The following is a 20,884-nucleotide window of genomic DNA, read 5'->3' as shown; positions in this document are numbered from 1 at the left end:
TTACCATCTCCTAAGATGGCTGGGGATGGGGAGGGGGGGCTCACTCAGAAGCATCTGGAACCCCCCAAAGAAGTGTGGAGACTTTCTGATACCCCAAAAGGGCTTCTGTTTTCCCCTCTAGGGTCCATCACTCATTCTCACCCCTTTTCTGTCACCAGGCGCTCCTTCCTTGTCTTCCCGGCTGCCACCCACCTGTCACCCTAAGATAGATCCGTCGTCCCTTTCAACAGCATTTTGACCTTTTCCGAGGACATTTGATTGACGGCAGTGTCCACTTGGCCCCTTTAGGCAATGCAGAGCTGCGGAAGGCGCCACCTGTTAAGGATTAGCTCTCGTGTGCCAAGTACCGGAGCATGAGGCCAGGCAGTTCTGCTCCAAGGCAACATGTGTCACTGCCTGTTTTCTCGGGGCGGCAGGGGGTGTGTGGATGGGGGGTGTGTGAGCAGGGGGCAGAAGTCTTCTTTTAAAGTGTTTGCATGGGAAAATCACCCTAAGTTGCACCAAGTTGCAGGGTGCACCCCAGCCATCTCCACATAGGACCCTGTCCTCACATGCAAAGTGCTTCTTGTAGGGAGACGCGGCTCACGTCAACATTCTTATTATAACCCTGGTTTGGGGGTACCCACTTGTTAGGTGGAAGAAGCAGACCACTGAAAGAGGAAGGGATATTTCAGGGTTCTGGGCATACAGGTTGTAAGCAGCAAAGCCCTGGACTCAAAACTAGATTTTTCTGACTCCAAGATGCTATGCAGAGTCTTCCATATCAAAGATAGCTGATCGGAAACAGGGTGCGCTACAATGGGGTGACAACCTCGGGCTTGCCAACTATCTCACCCGGAGCCTTTTATTTTTCACAACAAAAAGCAAAAAGCATCGTTTTCTTTCCCTATGCCCACATCCTCTGATCGATATGCCCAATCAGGCAGGTGTGTGATTTGCCGACCCCCCAGCACCCTACCTTTACCCTTGGTTGCCTGCAAACAACCATCCCTTGGGGTGATTTCCTCACAAATTATACACACAAATTGCCCTGTCTCCACTGGTCAGGGCTCATGTAAGGCAGAAACACCAGCGACCACAGGGTGTTGGTCATGGCGGCCACGGGCACTGCGGCAGAATTTTTTCCTCCGTTCTTTGCTGCAGTCTGGGTGCGGCTAGAGCAATTTGTCATAGAATCTGGGGGGCTCATTTTTCCGGCCAATCATTTTTAGAGAAATGAGCGCATTGCAGCAGAATGCGCTGACGTCAGAGACCACCCCTTCTGCGCCTCCATATAAACCCCACCCAGCCAGCCCCTAGCGCAGACCGCGGAGAGCTGAGATAGAGCTCGCCTTGGCTTGCTGGCCATGGCTGGAGCTCCTCCGAAGAGCCGGGGCGCCCACGCGAGAATCCCTCACCTGGTGAGTGGTTGGCCATCCTTGTCTTGAAGGATGTGCAAAAGGAAGACGACATCCCTTTCTGGGTTGGGCTCTGTCCTCCTGGACATCCCGAAAGACTGATGCCAGGGACCTTCTCCTGAAGGCGGCTACTTTGCCTGGTTCCCAAGCATCGGACATGAAAATCCTATCAGGGAAGGGGATCTTGAGGCACATTTTCCTTGGGGGAGGGGGGGGGACACACCAGGGTACCTTTCTCGGCCAGTCCTTGAGGGTAGGCAGAGACTCAGACTAAGAGAGGCAGAGAGATCAGAAAAATTCTCCTTTGGATTCCACTGTATCAGTTACTGAGGTCCCAAATCCTGTGTTTTGGGGCTCAGGGCCACCTTTAGAATCTCCTTATCATGTAAATAGTGGTAGACATGGCGGCGATGCATTCTGCATGCCCCATGAATTAGGGGGGAAGCACCCGAAAAGAGGGGTGTCCGAGTATATCTATCTTACCCTAGTTTTTAGCTAGGTTCTTGGTAGACCATGGGCACGAGGGGTAGAGGTTCCGATCTGCCAAGGATTTCAAACCCAAGTAACCCAGGTTTAGTGCAGAGCGGACTCCAGGCAAAATATAGAGTAAAATTTGTAACCCATAGCATGTGGTTAAACCCCGACCATGCACTTTTAATAGTGGAGAGAGATGGTTTCTAAGTGCGAACCTGCCAGAAGCCCCTAGGATCAGTTTGTAGAGGAAGGGTTTGAGGGGAGGGTCAAGGAATTGGGAGCACAGGTAGAATATAAGCAAGAGGGGGGTTGGGATGGAGGGAAAACCTTGTCCTTGTGTCTGGAAAGAGGGAAGAGAGAAAATGCAATAAAGGGGTGTGTGGAGGGGGGGTTCTGGGTGCTGGGAGCAGAGAATTGGGGGCCGGGGTTCTTTTCAGCATCGCGTGTGATGGTCGCTGGGAGATTCTGACATGTTGCAGGCTTTTGACTTCGGTAAAGTCGCCTTTTGCCATTTCCTTTGTCCCTGTCAAGGCCCCCCAAGCCGCCCCCTCCCCACTCTGAGCTGGCGGGCTTGTGTGTGCGTGTGTGGGGGGGCGTAAGCGGGCTGCTACGTGGCAGGTTTCTGGAAAGTTCTCTTGCTGGCCGCAAGAGGGCGCTGGTGGCACTGCGGAATTTTGGGGGGCGGGGTGGGGAGGGGAGGTGGCCTTTGTTCTCCTGCTGGAGGGGGCCGGGCGCAGGATCTGCTAGAAGATTCTGGGTTCATTTACCTAAGGGGGAGATGCTTTGAGGTCCTCGGGATTCAGTGGGGAGCGCCTGCAGCATTCGTACAGGGTAGTGATGCTGCCATGGGCACTTGGTTGTGTGACTTAAGGTGTCGTGCAAGAGTGGACGCAGATTAGTTTATTTTCAGTGGTTTTTGGTTTCTGGGGGTCTTAGGAAGATGCGGTTAACTTGAGAATGATGAAGAGATACATAAATTAATTTAGCGCCCTCGAGCGGGGTCTTGAGATTTTTGCTATGGCGAGGGAGGGAAGCAAGATTTTGGGGGAGAAGGTGTTGATGCCTGAGGGAGGGGGATAGAAGAAGGAGGGGAGGGTCAGAGTGGTCTTTTATTTTAATATGTTTTCCAAGACCACAAAAATGAGTACGCATGGTGTATTGAGAACTAGGTCTTTTTAAACGTTGATTAATTGATGTTTAATTGGTGGGAGGCAAGATTTCTGAGTTTTTACTTAGCAGAAGTGTAGTCGTGCTCTGGGAGGCCTCTTATGGTGGGGGTCCTCTTGATTTCCTCATAGCTCTATGCGAGGTGACCCCTGTGATAGGGGTGCAGAAGGCCCTATGGGCGCGTGTGGGGGGTGCTAGCCCGTATCTATAGGTGGGCTTTAGCTGGTGGTAGTTTGACGAGGCTTTCTGGATACATAGCGGCCCTGCGTGATGGGCTGGGGAGGGCCATGCCCGCCTCCAGGCCTGAGACCTGTTGGGCGCTCCCCCGCCCACCTTCGCCAGCTTGGCAGCTGCGCCCTAGCGCAGGCGGGGGCGCCTCAGGTGGCTGCGCTCTTAGGTTCTGAATGCGGACCGCGCGCCCCCTAGCGGTCTCAGCGTGCAAACAATTCCTGGCGCGCTTGCCTAGGCCTTGGATGGCGCATGCGCACACAGCTAACACTTGTGACCTGTCAATCAAGTCATCCTTACCCCCTCCCATTGCTCTTCCCCCTCCCACTTCTCCTCTTCCCCCTCCTGCTCCTATTTCTCCTCTCCCTCCTCCCACTCCTGTTTCTCCTCTAACCTTCTCCCCCTCCCTTCTCATTTCCCTCACTCTTTTCCCCTCCCTGTTCCCCCCTCCCCTTCCCTCTTTTCCCTCCCTTCTCCACTTCCTTCCTCCCCCTCCCTCCACACTCCTCCCTCTTCTCTCCACACCACTCCCTCCTCTTACACCCCTCCCTCTTCCCTCCTAAGGCCTTCCTCCTTCCTCCCTCCCCCCTTTCCCACTCCTTCCTCCTTTTTTCTCCACCTGCCCCCTCCCTCTCTCTGTTGTTCCTGTGCTGGCCATTAGAGGTCATCCAGTTGGTTTCTAATCAGCCCCCTCTCATGCCATAGGTCTCTCTTCAGTGATGACGTCATGGGCTTGTCCCCTGTCTTCAAGGACCACCTCCTCTGGATGCCAAGCTGCTGCAAAGTGCCTTTCCACCTCATGGTACCTCAGCCCCTCCTCCTGTCATTTGCATACAACATGACAGGCAGACTCCCTCAACCCTGCCACCCTCCTTTATCACCCCCAGCTTCATTAGCCATTAAAGACAATTTATAATTTAAACTAATTAATATTAACTGTAATTAATTAACTTACATTATAACTAATATCTAAACTGGACTTTAAGTGGGTCTTTTAACCTTTGATCACTTCCAGAGGGCCCAGGAGAACAGATTCCTGGACCCCATCAGCATACAACGCAGCCACCAGAAGACCCCCAGGACCAGGATGGTGAAGAACGAAGAGGAGCAGCCCTTACCGGCCAGCCCTCGCTTCTGGCTAAAGATTTAAACTAGTGCCCTAGTGAGGGGGCATTGGTTATTACCCCCGATCTTTGCTATGCTTGTGCCTTGACCCTGAATACTTCCCTGTGTTCTTTGCTTGTGTTCACCTGCCAGCAAACTGGAGTGCTTCCCTCCCCAAGGGGGAGGTCAGTCTTTGGTGACTGACCAGGTTGTCCTTACAGTGTCCTGAATGGAAGGATCCCTTTGGGAACCTCTCAGGAGGGGGACCTGGGCCAAGGGTCACCAGCATCTAGCTGGCAATTCCAGGGCCCTGGGTGGGCTTCTGGAATGAGCATGCGACTGACACCCCCCCCCCCCCCCCCCCCCGCCCAAGGCATGTCTCGTTCCTGTCCTTCTCTGGGGAATGGGGACATTAGGAGCAACCTCCTAGGGTTGTTGTGAGAATTAAATGAGATAAAGTAGCCTGGGACAGGGCTGGGCAGAGAGGAGGCCATCAGCAAATGTTTGTTGAAAAGGGTTGCAGGTCAATCTCTTCCCACCCCACTCCTTTGTCTTACTTGTCTTGTTTATTCTTCAACAGACTCCTGACAGCACCTGTGCTTGGAGCTTTCCTTGCACCAGGTAGGGGGTTCCACAGAGAGTGACCATCGGGCAGACTTGAGTAAGGACATGAATTATGCATGTGGCAATTTCCAGAGCACTTTCTATGTAGCATGAACATGTCATTCCTATGTAATATATGTATGTAAAACGAGGCAGCCTCATTTCCAGAGAAGAATGAACTTGGCATGGATTTGCAAGTTTAAAGAGGCAGGCAGAAAAGAGAACTGTGAAATCTAAGCCCCTGTCCCATGGGGTCACATTTACATTGGCGTTAAAGAAATTGAAGGTGAGGGATCTAAGTATTTTGTCATATTGCTGGCAAAAGGTCACCATCGTAGCTACCCGTGATCCCCTGCTGCCCCCAGCTCATAGTTCTATGAACTCTTATTTCAAATCAATCATTTGACAGAGTAATAGTTTGTTTAGAATCCTAGCCACCCAGGTTGATCTTGGGGTCTGGGTGGCCCCAATGCTGGTACCTTGTGCTGGCTTCACCTGTTAATAATGGTGTGACCTTAAACAAGTCACTTAACTCCTGCAACTTTCAGCTCCTCTCATGGTCTAAATGGGTATTATAAAAAAAAAATAGTAACAAACACCAAAAACAACAACAACCCCCCCCCAAACAACTGCTTTATCTGGGCCACGGGGTGCTTTTGAAGATCAAATGATGTAACTCCCATGAAAGTGCTTTGTAAATTGCTATGATAAGAACCCTCACTGCCCAGTTCTGTTCTCCGCCATGAATAAGTCAGCACCCAGTAGGTGCTGGGTGTGTTTGTACTCAATAAATAAATTCCAGAATAAATAAAAATGGAATTAATTCAACAAACATTTTCTGAAAAGCTGACAGTGTGCCCAGTGCACCAGGCTAGGTATGGGATACAAAGATAATGAAAACAGTCTCTTGGAAGCTAATTGGGGGCCCTCATTTGACCAGCACTTTCTTTGGTCCCCTTTTAAGCCAACCAGTTTTGTCTGGACAAGACAAAAACAACTGGGCTGCTTTAGAGAAGCCCAGCTTGGTGTAGACAATAGCTCCCAGGCATCTGAAAGGGGCTGATTGGATTATATGGCAAATGGAGGTGGAAGGATGACTTAGAAGGTGACAAATGAAGTGGGCGGAGACCTGCTTTGAGTTAATTCAGGCTATTAGGAAGGAACCTTTTGTCTTCCAGAGACTGTAGGAGCTTTTACCATTGCTTTTTATATCCTTAATGTTCAGGACCAATCATTTATGGTCAGTGAAAATCCAGGCTCACTCCAGTGGGCTGTAAAATTGAGGGTCTCTCTTTTGCAATCATCCATTCATTTGATCCTCACAACTCCTGTCCTGACCTGGGACCGGACTGCCACCTCCCAGGGAAGCAGAGGCTACCAAGTGGCATCTCCGATTGGGTCCTGTGTTATTGTCCCCCATCACCTGTTAAGTTTTAGAAGTAAATGTGTACCTGTCTCAGGCTTGCACTTTGTCTCTGTGTCTCCTCTGAATTCCTGACTCTGCTCTCTTCCCTTCCCCCCCAACCCTGGAGCTCCAAGTTCTGCCTATCCTCTTTTCTAGCCACTCCAGTGTCTGTCTTTCCTTCACAGCCCGGCTTCTCCAAAGGCCTGTCTACACTCGCTGTTTTCCTTCCTCATCTCCACTTTTCTCTTCAACCCACTGCTTCCTGACTTACTCTTCTCCATCGAACGGCTCCCACCCAGGTAAAAACTTTTCTGTAGCTTTAGCCTTGACACGTTTCCAGCTTGTCACATTTACATCCCTTCTCTCCAGTGGCCCACTTTTATTAACATATACCACACATTCCTTGCCACCTTCATAGAGATACCTGCTCTTACCTCTCTCATTCTTAGCTTCCCTGGGAACTTACATATCCAGGTCTTCCAGTTTTAAAAACTCACCATGCTACCTTGAGCACTTAGGAGTCAGCTGACCTGGGTTGAAGTCCTAGTTAAACCACCTAGCACTGAGACTAGGGGTTAGGGTAACTCTCTTAAACCATCTCATCTCAGCTGTAAAGCAGGTTAATAAACTACTAGCAGGTCAGGTGGGATAGCCTACAGGTAAGTGCTAGACTTGAAGGGTAATGTCAACCAAATATTCATGAAAAAAATGCAATTGGAGTCACCATTAGGTTTGCACACAAAGAAAGTCACTACTGGGCAGGACCAAAGACATAGAGGGAGGGAGAGGAAGTGTAGGGGAGAGAAAGAAGAAAAGAGTAATTTTAAAATGGCTTTAAAGTTAAAGAAGTCGGGAAGAGAAAATTAAGACACACCAAAAACTCATCTAGTAAAAGGTTTCCTTTTAGGTTAGGCTAGGCCAGGCTTAAAAGAAAGAAAACAGGAAGAAGCTTTTAAATTGATTATCCCAATGACAAATCCCAGGAAGCTTCCAAATCAAATCGCCCCATTTTGGGTTTTTAACTCCTTCATCAGGTTTAACCTCTGTGCCTCCTGCCTCCCTCCCTGCCGCCCCCGTTGACTGGTGATTAAGTCCCCAAGGTACACGAAGTATTGCCATGAATGAATGGCTCACAGAACAGAGCCTCCCCAGCCCCCCAGCTGGGTTTTTCAGTTTCATTCCACTTTCCGCCCTTTTCCCTTAATGAACACAGGGCTAATCTTGGGCCTTGTCGAAGGAAGAGGCCGCAGACGCTAATGAGGAAGCTGCTGGGTTCCAATATTCATCTCATAAGGAGCCTTCTTTGTCTGCAAAGGAAAAACACACTGATTATCATAATAAGCTGAACTGGCGTCCGCAGGGCCGGGGCGACTCAGGTTCTTAAGCCACACTTCTAATTTTGGGGCTGCAGCTGAAGGTCCTTTTGGTCCTCATTGAAGCCTTTGCCCCATCCCAGCGCGAAGGCTATTGAATGGGGTTGAAAGTTGAAGGTAGCTTTGGGAGAAGGGCCCCAGAGTCTGCATTGTAGAAGGTTTCTTTGTTCACTCTCTGCATGCACAACTAGCAAGATTCATTCCCACTCTCCAAGTGCCAGGCCAGGGGCTGCACCAGGGATCAGTTTCTGTCCCTAGCTCTCACTTGACTTGTTTCAAGTCCCACTGAGAGCTTCGAATTTATGCCAGGGATTATGGGGTGGCAGCAGAGAGCCAAGTTACAGGCCCAGGGCTAGGCTAGTCATCACAGTGACAACCAAGGGTGCCCCATGCAGGTGAAGAGATGGTGGGATATTGGCACCCTAGGGGTCCCCCATGAAAGGACATAGTTTCAAATTTAGTTCAACTTTGGCACCAGTGTACTGATGAGATGGGGCTCAGGGGGCCAGTGGTTTGTCAGGACCATTAAGGGGAGATATATTTCAGATACGGGGTTGAGGATGTAGCTCTGTGGTAGGACATTTGCCTGGTATGAGCGAGGCCTTGGGTTCTCACCTGGCACCACAGCTCAGTTCTGCCATTAGATCCCTAGTTAAATCTCTTATCCCCTGCTACCCACTCACTCACTCATATACACGGTCCTCTTCCCCCCAGAATTGCTACCCTTCATTAATATCTTTAGAGCAGGTGTGTCCTGAGTATGATACCACTTCTTATTTGTTCCAGGTTCTGGACATTTCTCATCCCAAGGCAGATCAATCAGGATTAGATCACTATTTCCTTCAGTGAAATGGCAAAAACTAGAGAAGGGAGGTGGTTGAAGCAAGACAATGTTATTAATTCAGTGACCTCCCTCCCTTAGTGACTCCATTGGCTAAAGGGTCTGTGGGATTATGGATCAGAATAGAACACTTTCCAAATGAGAAGAACTAACTCTAGCCAGCCCTAATAAATCAGTGTAGAGGGATGTTCACCTGGTCTGCGGAGGTGGAAACCTGCGGTCACCTCCTCTTTGTGGAGTTGAGATTTGCTGAATGACTAGGATAGAGCAGCCCACCTTTTATAGGGAGGAGTATAAATTAGGGACTTGGGATGAGGGCGGGGCTCTCTGAAAGGGGGGACCTCATGCCACCATTGGAGTGTAGAGCCAGCAGTTTGTGATGTTTCCAAGTGAGAAGACTTCTTTTAAATAGTAAAGAATCCCCAGGCCCCTCCTTCCCTCAAATCTGTCATTAAAATATAGCCTCCAAAGCCACTATGAATACTGTAGGAGCCCCTGGGGAGTATTTTAGAGGTTGGGGGTGGGTGGGGGACAATTCAGGACCCTGAAATCCTAACATCCTGAAACATGGAGAGTCTGTGGCTTTTCTGCCCCAGTCATTGGGTCTCTGGAAGCCCACCGGCCGCTTTCCCAAGGTCTTGAGCAGACAGATTGGAGCTGGCTGCTCCTGGGAATGTTGGGGGGCTCTTTAGCCCATCTCCTTGCTTCCTGGGGCCCTCAACAGCATGTCTGTGCTTTGTATGGACACGACTTTCCCATTTTCCAGCCTGGTGGTCCTGGTTTGTTTCAGAGTTGGCCTGAGGACACCCAGAGACTGATGGTTACTTAACATTTATTGAGGCAAATCCTGGAGGCTCAGGAGAGAATAGAAAACTGAGGCTTCAGTAGGGAAGTGAGGCTAGGAAAAGCCTATCCCCCAATTCTGAGAAGTGCTGTTTTCTGCCTTTATTGCCCTCTCCCTCCACCTCTGTTCTTTCTCAGTCTTTATCTCCCTCCCCTCCCTTACCAATTCGGAATCTGGCCTTCTTGAGGTGTCCTAGGCCAACCCTCCCTTCTCTGGGTGTCCAAGCGCCAGCCTGGTGTATAGTGGGGCTCAGTAAGAGTATGTGGGATGTATGCTTGGACAGGTGAGTGAATGAAAGGACTCGACTGCCACACCTGAGCAGCTAGGTGGGCTACACAAGGAGTCCTAAGTTCAAAGGGTGGATGGCGGGTGTCGTGGTCCTTGGGAATGGACAGTTTCCCACCCCAGCCCTTTTTGAAGGGGGCCTTGCTGGTCGCGCCCCTGCATTCACCCATGTGTCCATCCCGTCATCCAACAGTTGATCCTAACTGAGCATGCCCATGGTCCTGGTCCCCGGACTTGGCACCTGCCACCTAGTGCATCCTTGATGGTCTCTGCTTCGCAGGGAGGGTGGACCGGGGGGGTTGTTCAGGTGCTGGAGCGGTGGTCTCCGCCCTGTAGATGGCAGCAAGGGGGTCGGGGTCGGCTTGGTTTGTCTGCCTTGCCTTTCACACAAGCCTACCCAACCCCAGGGCTTTGCCCCCTCTCTGCTTCCCCCACTCCATCCCTGTAGCTGAGTGGACAGCTGTTCTGAACCCCTGGCCCTGAAGCCTGGGACCAAGGTGGGTATGAGAGCAGCTATGGTGGGTATCCCCAGGCCTTGGCCATACAGGTCTCCCTCTTGAGATGGGGTCTGTGGTGTGGACCTCCCCCATCACATGATTCCTTCCTCCCCCTGGGGCTCAGTCCAGTTTCTTGGCCCCCTAGGATGGGGCCTGTGCCCATGGTGAGAGCCTCCAGGAAGCGTCTGCAGGCTGTAGTTGTGCTTGGCTGTCTACCTGCTCTTTTCCTGATGGCTCCTCCCATATTTCTCAGCGGCCAAATTCATTACCCACTTGGCGCTCTTCTTGCCACAGGCCTATCTGTTGCCTCCTCTCTGCCTCTGTCACTGGGCTTAGAACCTCCTGACCTGCCCTCTGAATAACAGACTCACTTTTCTGGCCAAGCTCACACCTGTGTATTTCTTTTAGCCCTGCCTCCAGGTCTGAATATCATCGCCTGGTCCGCTTAATGTTGTCTTGGTTTACAATAGGTCCTGGTGCCCGTGGGACAAGCTGTGTTGGTGTCTCCCTCTCCCCACACCTGGCTTCAGATGTGTCCTTCTGTGGGCCTGGCTTCCAGGGTCTGAGTGACCCAGGGCTGTAGTCAGGCTTATGTCCTGGCCTACTGGCCCGAGACCCCTCGTCATCATGCCTGGTGGGTGTTGTCCACCAGCTTGTTAATCCTGCCACTATGTCCCTTGAGTCCTGGGCCTGGCCCTGCTAGGCCCCTTATTGACTACCTTGTGTTGGTTTTGGGGGCTGCCACCAGGCCTGTTGCATCGCTTCTGTACTTTTCCCTGCTGTGGCTCGTGTCAGATGAACTGCCCCTGTCCACAGTAGAGCAGGTGAGACTGCTTTGTGTCTTCCTCGTGGGAGTGTATGTGGTCTTCTAGGATGCTTGCCTGGCAATGGTTCTAACTGTCTGTCCCTCCCCAAAGCTGGCTTCACCTGCTGGCCATGTTGGCTGAAGAACAGCAGATAGAAGTGGCAGAGGACCCCATGAGACCCGCCACCAGGACCCAAGCCTTCTTCCCAGCATGTCTCACCACCTCAGTTGAGGGTGAGTTTCTTGCGTCTTCAAACACACATGATTTCACTAGGGTCTGCTCTATTCAAGAATGTAAACATTTAGCTGAGCGTGATCCCAGCATTAGGGAGGCTAAGGAAGGAGGCTGGAATGTTCCAGGCCAGCCTGGGCTATATAGCTGGGCTATATAGTAAGACCCTGTTTCAACAAATCAAAACAAAACAAAGTTTTTTTTTTTTTTTGGTGAGACTGAGGTTGGAACTCAGGCTTTGTGCTTGCAAAGCTCTCTACTGCTTGAGCCACCACACTTCCCAAAACACACAAAAGATAGACATTTAATCTGAGTTGGGGGCAACCTACCAACCTTCCACATCAACTTCAGGAGCCTGGGGGCCTGGAAGCTGCTTGGAGTGGAGACCCTTGCCACAAATAAACTGGCCTGTGTGAGGGTCCACCCTGCTCACTGCATTCAGGGTCCAGGGACGATAAGTGGGGAGTGTTTACTTCTGATATAGCTCCTTGGAAATGGCTTGGACCAGGCACATAGTAGGCACTCAATAAACACGGCTGAGCAGGTTTGTGAAATGACTACATGGTCTCTCTGTCCTCCCTTCCACCCACCCGCCGCCATGGCCTGTTTAGAGCTGTGGACATAGGAGACTGTCTGTGCCACTCTGGAAGACATTTCTCCCACCAGCCATGGCAACGTCACTCTCTGTAAGAATCACAGTCTCACACACATGAGGCTTTGATAATGTCCTTTAATCAAATTGTGGTTTTGAGTGAGTTCTTCTCTTGGCCCTTTTTCCTCACCCCTGAAATTGCAATGAGATGGGAATGTTTTTGTTTGTTTAAATAAAATCAGCATTGCTAGAGAAGATGAAGAAAGCAGAGGATTACATCCGCACAACCCCCCAGGACTCATCATTTATTTTTGTTTATTTATTTATTTTTTTTTTGAGGTTCACTTATCAAGTTGCATTAATGGAGTTGTTGAGGGCTCAGGGTGGGGCTGCTCCAGGGGGAACCTAGGACCAGGCTTTGCAGAAGGACCAGAGGGGCTGGTGGGTGACCTGGAGGGTCCCCTGCCGTGATGTGGCTTTCAGGGAAGCTAATAAGGTGACACAGAGAGGAGGAGGCTCCCACTCCATTTGGCTCAGGGTTGCATGGTAAATGACCATGCCAGTATGAAGGCTGAGGAGACTGGAAGAGGATTTTTTTCTGTGGGCTCTGCTCTGTCACTGGTTCTGAGTGCCCACACCTGGGGTCTTTGTGAACAGAGCTCCCTGCCAGGCCCCTGTTTGTGGTTGCTGCAGATGTGCCAGCCTGTATGTGGGCCCCCTGTTCTCTGTGGCATTTCTGTTTTGTAACTCAGCTTCCATCCTGTTCTCTAATCAAATGGAAGTTGAGGAGACAGCTCTTCTGCAGCCTTGCCCTTCTCCCCAGAAACTGAGGTTGGTTGGGGCTGTTATTTTTAAATAAGAGCCAGCAGTGCAGGCCGAGGAGGCAGAGGCCCCCAGACCTGCTGTTGCCTTTCTCTGCTTGTTTTCATTCTCTGGAGAGCCCGACAGGAGAGCCTGACAGGCTGCAGAGAGGTGGGGAGTGTGTGCCCAAGGCACTGAGAAGGCTCTGCCTTGTGACATTTACTCCACAGCTGGCATTTGCTGAGCCACCTGCAAACACCGTGATGTGGAGAGGAGGCCTGGGAGGGGAGCTTTGCACAGGGTAGGATGCTGGCTCCTGGGGGTACTGAATCCGGAGCTTAGACAAAGCATCCGTGTACCATCTAAGCATCTGAGGCTGCTAGGCTTGCTCTTCAGGGACATTTTGGCACTTACAAGGTGGGCTGAGCCTACAGTAAAGGCAGGGTGAAGGTGGAACCAAACAGGCATATCCATTAAGGCCACTCTGCCCACCCCAGATGACCCCAGACTCTGTGGCCAGCCCTTGTCCTTGCGGGAGTTTGGAATAGGAGGGTCTTTCTAGCACAGTTTCCTAGGCTTTTCATGAAGCTACATTGCAACTGAATTACATCTTTGGGGCTCTGTGTGTCATTAGGTTTTTTTGGTTTTTTTATTAAATATACCAAGTTCTCAATTAAAGACATCGAAACATACCACAATACATAGCCATGCACACAGTCATCTCAGGAATTGCAGAAAGGCCATTACTAACTGTTGAAAGGAACGATCATCTTCAGGAAAATTCTTTTTTGATGGATTGGTCAGTCCCTGAGCAATAAGGGGGTGGAAATGAGGCCCTGACCAACCAAGCAGCAAGGCACAGAGGACCCTGTCACCCTGGTGGGAGGGTGGGGGTCTCTGGTCATTTGTCATTGTGCTAAGCAGTTCCCCAGGGTTTGCCTCTCGCTGGATGCTTCTGGGTGTGCACAGATGCCCGGGAAAAGATGGCCATCTTGACTGGAAGCTCTCCTCTCCCACTACCCCTCTGAGTGGGTGGGAAAGGGAAGCAAGGGTTTAGTTGAGAACACTGTGGCCCCTCTCTCACCCCTGCATTCTCCCACCTGTGCATTGCTTGCTGTGGCTCTCAGGGCCCCTGACCTCATTCATGCCTTCTGAGTTGTGATTCCAATCTCAAATGTATTTGCAAGTACATTTCTCCAAATAATGTCAAAACCTGGCAAGACACAGGGGCAACTGGATGCATGTGTTTCTTGTTCATTCATTTACATGAAGTAACTTAAATGTGTTTTTTAATGAGCAATCTGACTTCCTCAAAGAATGAAAAAAAAATTCCCATCTTTTAATGAGCTTGCTAATGAATTTTTCCTGGAAAAGAAAAAGGAAGCTTTACACAGAAGGGGGTGGAGGGGAGAAATTAAGATTCCAAAGGGTTAAAAGGCAGTGGGTGCTGCAGAACAATGGAACAGCCATACTGGAAAAACCTGGGGAGCCTGGCACATTCTCTTCTCAGGAGACTGGAATGTAATGGACTGTGAACACGTCCAGAGAACCAGTCCTCTGTCTACCCTGCTGCTTCCAGCCCTGTCCCCTCTCACCAAGAAAAAAATAAGGAAGTAGAGCAGATGGACAATTCTGAAAGAGTTGGACTTCTCCAAATGAGGCCATCTCAAGTGTAGGTTTCCCTGTTTGAAAGGGAGAGATGTTGGGGTAAGGACAATTCTTGTTATAAGTCAAATGAGGCAGCTCCAAACCTTGGCTCTCCATGGCCACCTGGCAGAAGAAGGCTCCTCAGGGGTGTGAGGAATGGGTGGAGCAGGGTGGCATCACCTCTGTGATGAGGAATGGGTCATGGCCAGGAAAGGTGGGAATGAGGAAGACCTAGGGGAGCTGGTGAGGAGCAGGATAGCATCCCTTCCTGGACACCTCAGGCTCAGAAACTGGACAGAATGACACCAGGAATGGGGTCCTGGGCTTCCATCTTTAAGGTGATCATTGCTCCTCGAATGTCTAGTGCCTTTGGGTTTGTCTAGTCCTAAGGCCAGACGCTTGGTCTTGGTCCTTACAATGGAAAACTGGTTGTTCTAACAGGCTTCTCAGAAAGAACTGTTACCAGATCTCCTGACAGGTTGATATTTGTCTTCTTAGCTTCACCCTGAATTCCTGGGTATTCATGGGGGAGTGGATGGAGTGCAGAGCAGGTGCTGGGCAACTGAGGCCAGCATGGGCCCCCCAACTCGAGGGGGATGTGTGTGGGAGAGGAATTAATTAAGGAGAGGACGGTGGTGACCGGTATAGTCATGACTTTCTTAATTGCTCTCCAATTTCTTTGGGCTTAAGAGAAAAATGCAGATGGAGAGTGCTCCCCCGCCCCCAGCCTGGGAGTGGGGCAGGAGGAAGGCGCCCACCACCTTTTGCTAGGCTTCTCTTCTCTCAGTGAATAGGGTCTTTGGCAGGGGCTTAAGAGGAGACTCTTAGCCTGGGAGCTCCCAGGCCGCTGCAGCTGGAAACAAAGGCGCAGGCAGAAAGGAATGTGGGGGAGCCCCACGGAGCACAGCCACCTGGGGGTAATTGGGAGAGCAAGTGCAGATGAGTTTCCCAGGTCCTGTGAATACACCCTGTCAATGGAAGGTGCCCTTTCTTCAGATGAAAAGAAAAGAAATCCTCAATTACCTTCCTGGAATGGAGTGTGTGTGTGTTCCCTCTAGGCTGCGTGGGCCCCCCCACCCCCTGGCCCTGAGTGTGTGTCTGACCCAGGCAGCACAATGACCCTCATAGCCAGCCACCCGCTCGCGTGACTCTGGGTGTACTTGTGCGCTTCTGTCTCAGGGCTCTATTTCTGCAAGTCTTTTAGGAGAGAAGTGTTGCAATGGCTGTGCCTGTAAACAAGAATTTGACCAAACTGGGCTTGATGCCTGAAAGACAGCCTTAGAGACAGAATGGGGCTGAGAGACCAAACTCCAGAATGGAAAATTGGGGAAGGAGGACCGTCAGAGGGGCCAAAGGGTGACTGCACGTCTTGGCCTTCTGGGACTGCACTACTGGACTGCCTTCCAATCCTTTCTCTGGGTCATCCTGTGGGTGGACCTAGAGTCAATCCCTGTTGGGAATAGGGGCTCCAAAATCCACAGGCAGGTGTCCGTGGTTAGGGAGGGGAAAAGAGGCCACATGGTCTCTGTGGGCAGTGTATTGGAGAGACCCTGGCTACCCTATCACTGTCCCAGTTTGCTCTGAGAGCTTGGGCCACTCTGGATAATCAGGGCAAAGTCCCTGCCATGAAAGGAAGGAGTCCTGGGCCTCAGTCTTGGCCAATGTCTTCTTTGTTACTAGTGGCTTCTGGGCCTCAGTTTCTCCATCTGGAAGAAATGAGGCAGCAGCCTGTTAATTATACCTGTTCTGTAAGCCAGAAGCAGCTCAGGGTGTGGGAGAAGTAAGGCCTCTGTTTTGCCAGAGAATGGAGGCCCCATCTGTCCAATTTGAGGCTCTACTACTCTCTTGGCAGGTCACCCTTTGTTACTTGGGACTTGTCAGGTAATCAGGAGTGAGCTAGGAATGGGTGTGGGGCTCACGGCTCAGCATGTGCTTATGGATTAGCCTGGGTCCATACCTTTGACTATGAGTGTGACCTTAGTCCCTGTCTCAGTCTTCTGGGCCTCAGTTTAACCATCTGCAGGTCATCTGAGGCCCTTGGAGCTCTGTAGGTATTGGGGTCCCTCTTCCTTCTTGGTGGTCAGCTGCAGTTTGTGTGTGTTGCTGCTAGGTCTTATTTTATTTTTGAAGGTACTGGGGCTTGAACTCAGGGCCTCATGCTTGCTAGGCAGGTGTTCTACTGCTTGAGCCACTCTTCCAGCCCAGCTGTTGGGTCTTTAGAATGGTGGGGATCTTGTAGACCTTGGGTTCCTTGACCCTCTGCTTCAGAGATGAGGAGCCAGAGGCCCTAGAGGGTCACTTCCTCCTCAGAGGCCACAGAATGCGCAGGTGGCAGGTCCTGGGCATGGAGTCTCCTGCCAGTGGACAGCTTCTGTTTGACCAGTGTGGTCTGTGGTCACAGCTGTTGGCCAGTTTCCCATCATTGGCTTTTCAGAGTCACAGGCAGCTCCCAGGGGCTACCCCACATGCTGTGGTGCATGGATTACATGTTACAGGGCATTATTTCAAATGAGTGGGTCATCACCAGGCTGCAAAACCCTTTTTGGGTGTAGACTGGTTCTTGTGTAATGAGAACTGGACCTGTGGCTTCCCTTCTGTGAGGGTGTGACCCGTGTGCTATCCCCGGTGGCTCACCCTGTGCCTTTTGGTCATGAGACCTCTGGCAACAGCCCCTGTGGGCACTCTGGGCCACACAGGGCGACCTTCTTGAAATAGCCAGCAGGATAGCAACTTTGGGAAAAGTGAGTGGCATCCATGGAAGGTGGCTTTGTGCACATCCCTTGTTCTCTCTGAGCTTCGGTGCTGTAATAAGATGCTCATCAGACCATCCACAGGCCTACGCCTGGTTATTACCATGGTGGGCTGAAGCTTTTGTTTTGTGACCTTGGTTGCTACAATACCTGCGAGCTGAAATGCGGAATCAAAAAATTGCCAGCTTCAATTAGACCAGCAGACTGCTTTCCCAAGGCTGCCCCCGCCTCTCTATCCATTAACGGTAAACATGCACCAAATAGGCCCTAATTCTCTCTAATTGCCCACTCCTGAAGCAAAGAGGTGAAATTCCAGGAATAGGCATATGTAAACATCCTCTGTAACCCGACCAACTAAAATTAGAGGAAAGACTGATGGGGGCCTGGCGCAGGAGAGGGGACACTATTTCAAAAGATGTCCCAATTACCTTTCCCATTTTCATAAATGGGCCCATAATATCCAGGACCCGGGGCTCACAAGGGTACAGGAAATTAGCTCCGCAAAGGGCTTACATTTGTCAGGGGAAGTGAGTAAATGGTGGTATTTACTCAACAGGTAGGAAGTATGAGATCAGAGGCAAGGCTGATTGTGTAACTGCAGGCTCTATTTCTTGAAGTCAACATTTTAGTAAAAATAATTCTTTGACGTTTCTCTTTGTTTGAAATATCTGTAAGATATTTGTACCAAAGACACGCCAGATCAATTAGGTCCTGTTTGCCTCCAGAGAAGAGTAACTTAAAAAAAAAATCTCAAGGTGCAAAGCTAGAATGTTCTAATCCTGTTAAGCTGTGGAGGATGTTTGGTGTGTCTACCAACGCTTTCTACGTGGGCTATGAGCTCAGTACACACACTTATGAGGTCTTCCATCAAAGGCTTGTGACAATTGTTCCTCTGGACTCTATAAGGAGGCCTTGTGTTTTCCTTTGGTTCCAGACAGTGACTCATCTCTGCAGTTTTTCTGACATTTGTTAAGATTCCAGCCCTGCACTGCGTTATTAATACATCACGGCAGGCCCAGAGCTGGTACACGCAGCGTTTAAACCAAGGCACGACTCCGTCGTGCTGTGTCCTCACAGAGCAGCCTGGGGTCTGCCTGCAGAGTTAATTAAGGACAGTGGGGAGCGCGGAGGGTCCAGGGGGCCCTGGAGCAGAGGCAAGAGAAAACCCAGATGCCCGAAGAGGCTTCTGATTTTCCTGCTCCTATTAAAAACAAAATAAGACCAAAACAGAAGCAGCAGACCAAAGGACTGGGTTCATATTCCTGTGGGAAACAGCAGTGCCTTTGGTCTTGCTGTGTGTTCCTGGTCTGGAGTCCCATTGTGACCTTAGGACTGTGGCTATGATGAGCGACCACCCCAGCCATGCAGGGCTCATGGGGAGGACCAGACTGTCTCAAGTGGTGTTCCCTACATGGTGGGTGGTCCTGAGCCTTTGGGTAGCCAGAGTCTGCCCCCCAGTCTCCGATGAGCTCCTCACTGCCCTACTTTATTTTCAAGATTTCAAATGAAGCCGGTGCTGGTGGCTCATACCTATAATCCTAGCTGCTCAGGAGGCAGAGATCAGGAGGATCACAGTTTGAAGCTAGCCTGGGGAAATAGTTTGTGAGACCCTATCTCGAAAATCCCTAACACAAAAATGGGCTGGTGGAGTGGCTCAAGGTGTAAGCCTTGAGTTCAAGCCCCAATACCACAAAAAAAAAAAAAAAAAGATTTCAGATTAAGTGGTTATGGAAAAACAGTGTTTGGGGCGTGCAAGGTCAGAGAATGGGTTTGTGGGAGGATTTGGAAATAAGAGATATCCACTCTGTGCCTTGGTAGGATTTGGTGCCCAAGAATGGAGGAGGGAAAAGTGACTTGGGGTGTCCCTGAAGGGTGGAGTCAGGGTGAGGTAGGGAGCTGGGGAGCACTTCATCCTTTCAAGAGGTCTTTGGAGAGCTAGTGGGGCAGGCATCTGGTGGCCTGCACTAGGCATCTCTGGGGACCACTGAAATCCCAGAGCCCCTGCCACGCCCATGTTCCCTTATTGCCTTTGAGTCTTCAGGTGGCTTCACAACCTCCACACTGGTCCTCTCCCCTCCCCAGCCTCCTGCCTCATATGTGTCTACCAGGAAAACGTCCCCAGAGGGTTCAAGCAGACCCTGGCTCTCTCCTGCCCCTGGCCCTGACCCCTGACTTCCAGTATTCAGCTATTTCAGACCTTCTTTTTGCCACTTGTTTACCTTTAACAGACTCTAGTAACACATTTTAAATATCAGCTTTTTAAAAAATTGTTTATTTTTTTTATTCATTTATTCACATGTGCATACATTGTTTGGGTCATTTCTCCACTCTGCCCACAACCCTCCCCACCCCCAGTTCCAGGCAGGTCTTGTTCTGCCCTTATCACTAATTTTGTTGCAGAGAAGACATAAGCATAATAAGGAAGACAAAGCATTTTTGCTCGTTGAGTTAAGGATAGCTATACAGAGAGATTCCTAGCATTGCTTTCGTGTACCCATGTGTTACAACCCATGTTGATTCATCTAACTGATCTTTACACTGGTTCCTGATCATGATAACCTGTTGCTTTAAGGTTTCTGTATTAGTTCCTCTGCAGTGGGGACATCAAACACGTTCATGTTTTGGGTTTTCTACCTATTCCTATATCTCCCATATGTGCTCTCCACTTGTCATATGACCCAAGTCCAACCACATTGCTGCATTTGCCCTAGATCTAAAGTCCACATATGAGGGAGAATATACGATTTTTGGTCTTCTGAGCCTGGCTGACCTCGCTCAGGATGATGTTCTCCAGTTCCACCCATTTACCTGCAGATGATAAGATTTCATTCTTCTTCATGGCTGAGTAAAATTCCATTGTGTACAAGTACCACATTAAAAAATTATTTTTAATGAGTAGGCTGTCTTTCTTCCTAAGTAGTTTTCAGTTTACAGAAAAGAACAGGAGGAAAATTCACAGAAATCATCTTGTTTCCCAAGATGAGTGCACATTGCCCACTGAAAACCCCACCACTGTAGCACTGCCCACACTCTGGCCCTCCTGCTGCAGCCCACTTTCCTGGGCTCCTGTGCCCTCTGCCCAGCTTGCCTCTTGTAGTTCTTCTTCCTTTTTTGGGGGGTTGAGGGAGAGACTGGGATTTGAACTCAGAACTTTGTGCTTGCTTGCAAAGCAGGAACTCTACCACTTGAACCATACCTCTACCCCCCCTCCACCCACCGCAGTTCTTATTAGACTTCTCCCAGCAAACGGCCAAACTCTCTCTTTGAGATGTCTTCAATGCTCTGCCTGCCAGGGAGTGGTTCACCACCCTTAGGAGCAGCTCAACTCTCACCTGTGCAAACCTTTGGTTTCCATAAAGCAGCCCTCAGCCCCAGAGTGACACCAATCCTAGGACTCTTGGGTTAGGAGCCATGCTGCTGTCTCTGCACCTGTGCCTGACACCCCTTAGGTAGTTGTTGGGTGAGTGAGTGTGAAAATGAGTGAGAATGTTTGGTTTCATGGACTCCACACTTGTTACAGGTGAGGATTTCCTGTTTCAGGTCACTCTGACCCCTGGAAAACCATTACCCTTAGCCTCCAGCCTCCTATTCCTTGCTGACCTGGGTGACTTTCTATTCCATGACTTCATGCTTTCTCCTTCCAGCCGAAGTTACCACCTGGAATTCTGCGTGGGAAGGGACCCTGGATACCCGGATACATGCCCTTGGGACCCTCCAGTGCTAAATCGTAAGTGGCCAGAATACAATGAGCACACTTGTGGTCTTGTGGCTCATGGGGAGGGGGGCTGTCACCCGGAGTACACTGCTAGGCGGGCTGGTGGCCTGTGCCTGTGGGGGAG

The 20,884-nt window shown here is 50.4% G+C and overlaps 1 long non-coding RNA gene across 10 annotated transcripts in view; it reads left to right on the top strand.

Moving 5' to 3' along the window:
• Positions 1–1,287: 1,287 nt before the first annotated feature.
• Positions 1,288–20,884, top strand: part of LOC109703414 (uncharacterized) — a 33,439-nt gene continuing 13,842 nt past the window's right edge. For 3 of the 10 annotated variants that reach the window (XR_012446021.1, XR_012446027.1, XR_012446029.1), the window contains exons 1-6: positions 1,288–1,400; positions 3,972–4,068; positions 4,282–5,031; positions 6,564–6,677; positions 11,136–11,257; positions 20,690–20,772. This is a non-coding gene — a long non-coding RNA (uncharacterized lncRNA). Of the gene's footprint in view, positions 1,401–3,971; positions 4,069–4,281; positions 5,032–6,563; positions 6,678–10,688; positions 10,853–10,966; positions 11,043–11,135; positions 11,258–20,689; positions 20,773–20,884 lie in introns of all 10 variants that reach the window. The other 7 variants (XR_012446025.1, XR_012446022.1, XR_012446030.1 and 4 more) reach the window with 7 other exon arrangements.

The sequence above is a fragment of the Castor canadensis genome, chromosome 3, assembly GCF_047511655.1.
Source record: "Castor canadensis chromosome 3, mCasCan1.hap1v2, whole genome shotgun sequence".
Lineage (NCBI taxonomy): Eukaryota > Metazoa > Chordata > Mammalia > Rodentia > Castoridae > Castor > Castor canadensis.
The sequence above is the reverse complement of the archived record's forward strand: the minus strand, read 5'-3'. Positions and strand labels throughout refer to the sequence as shown.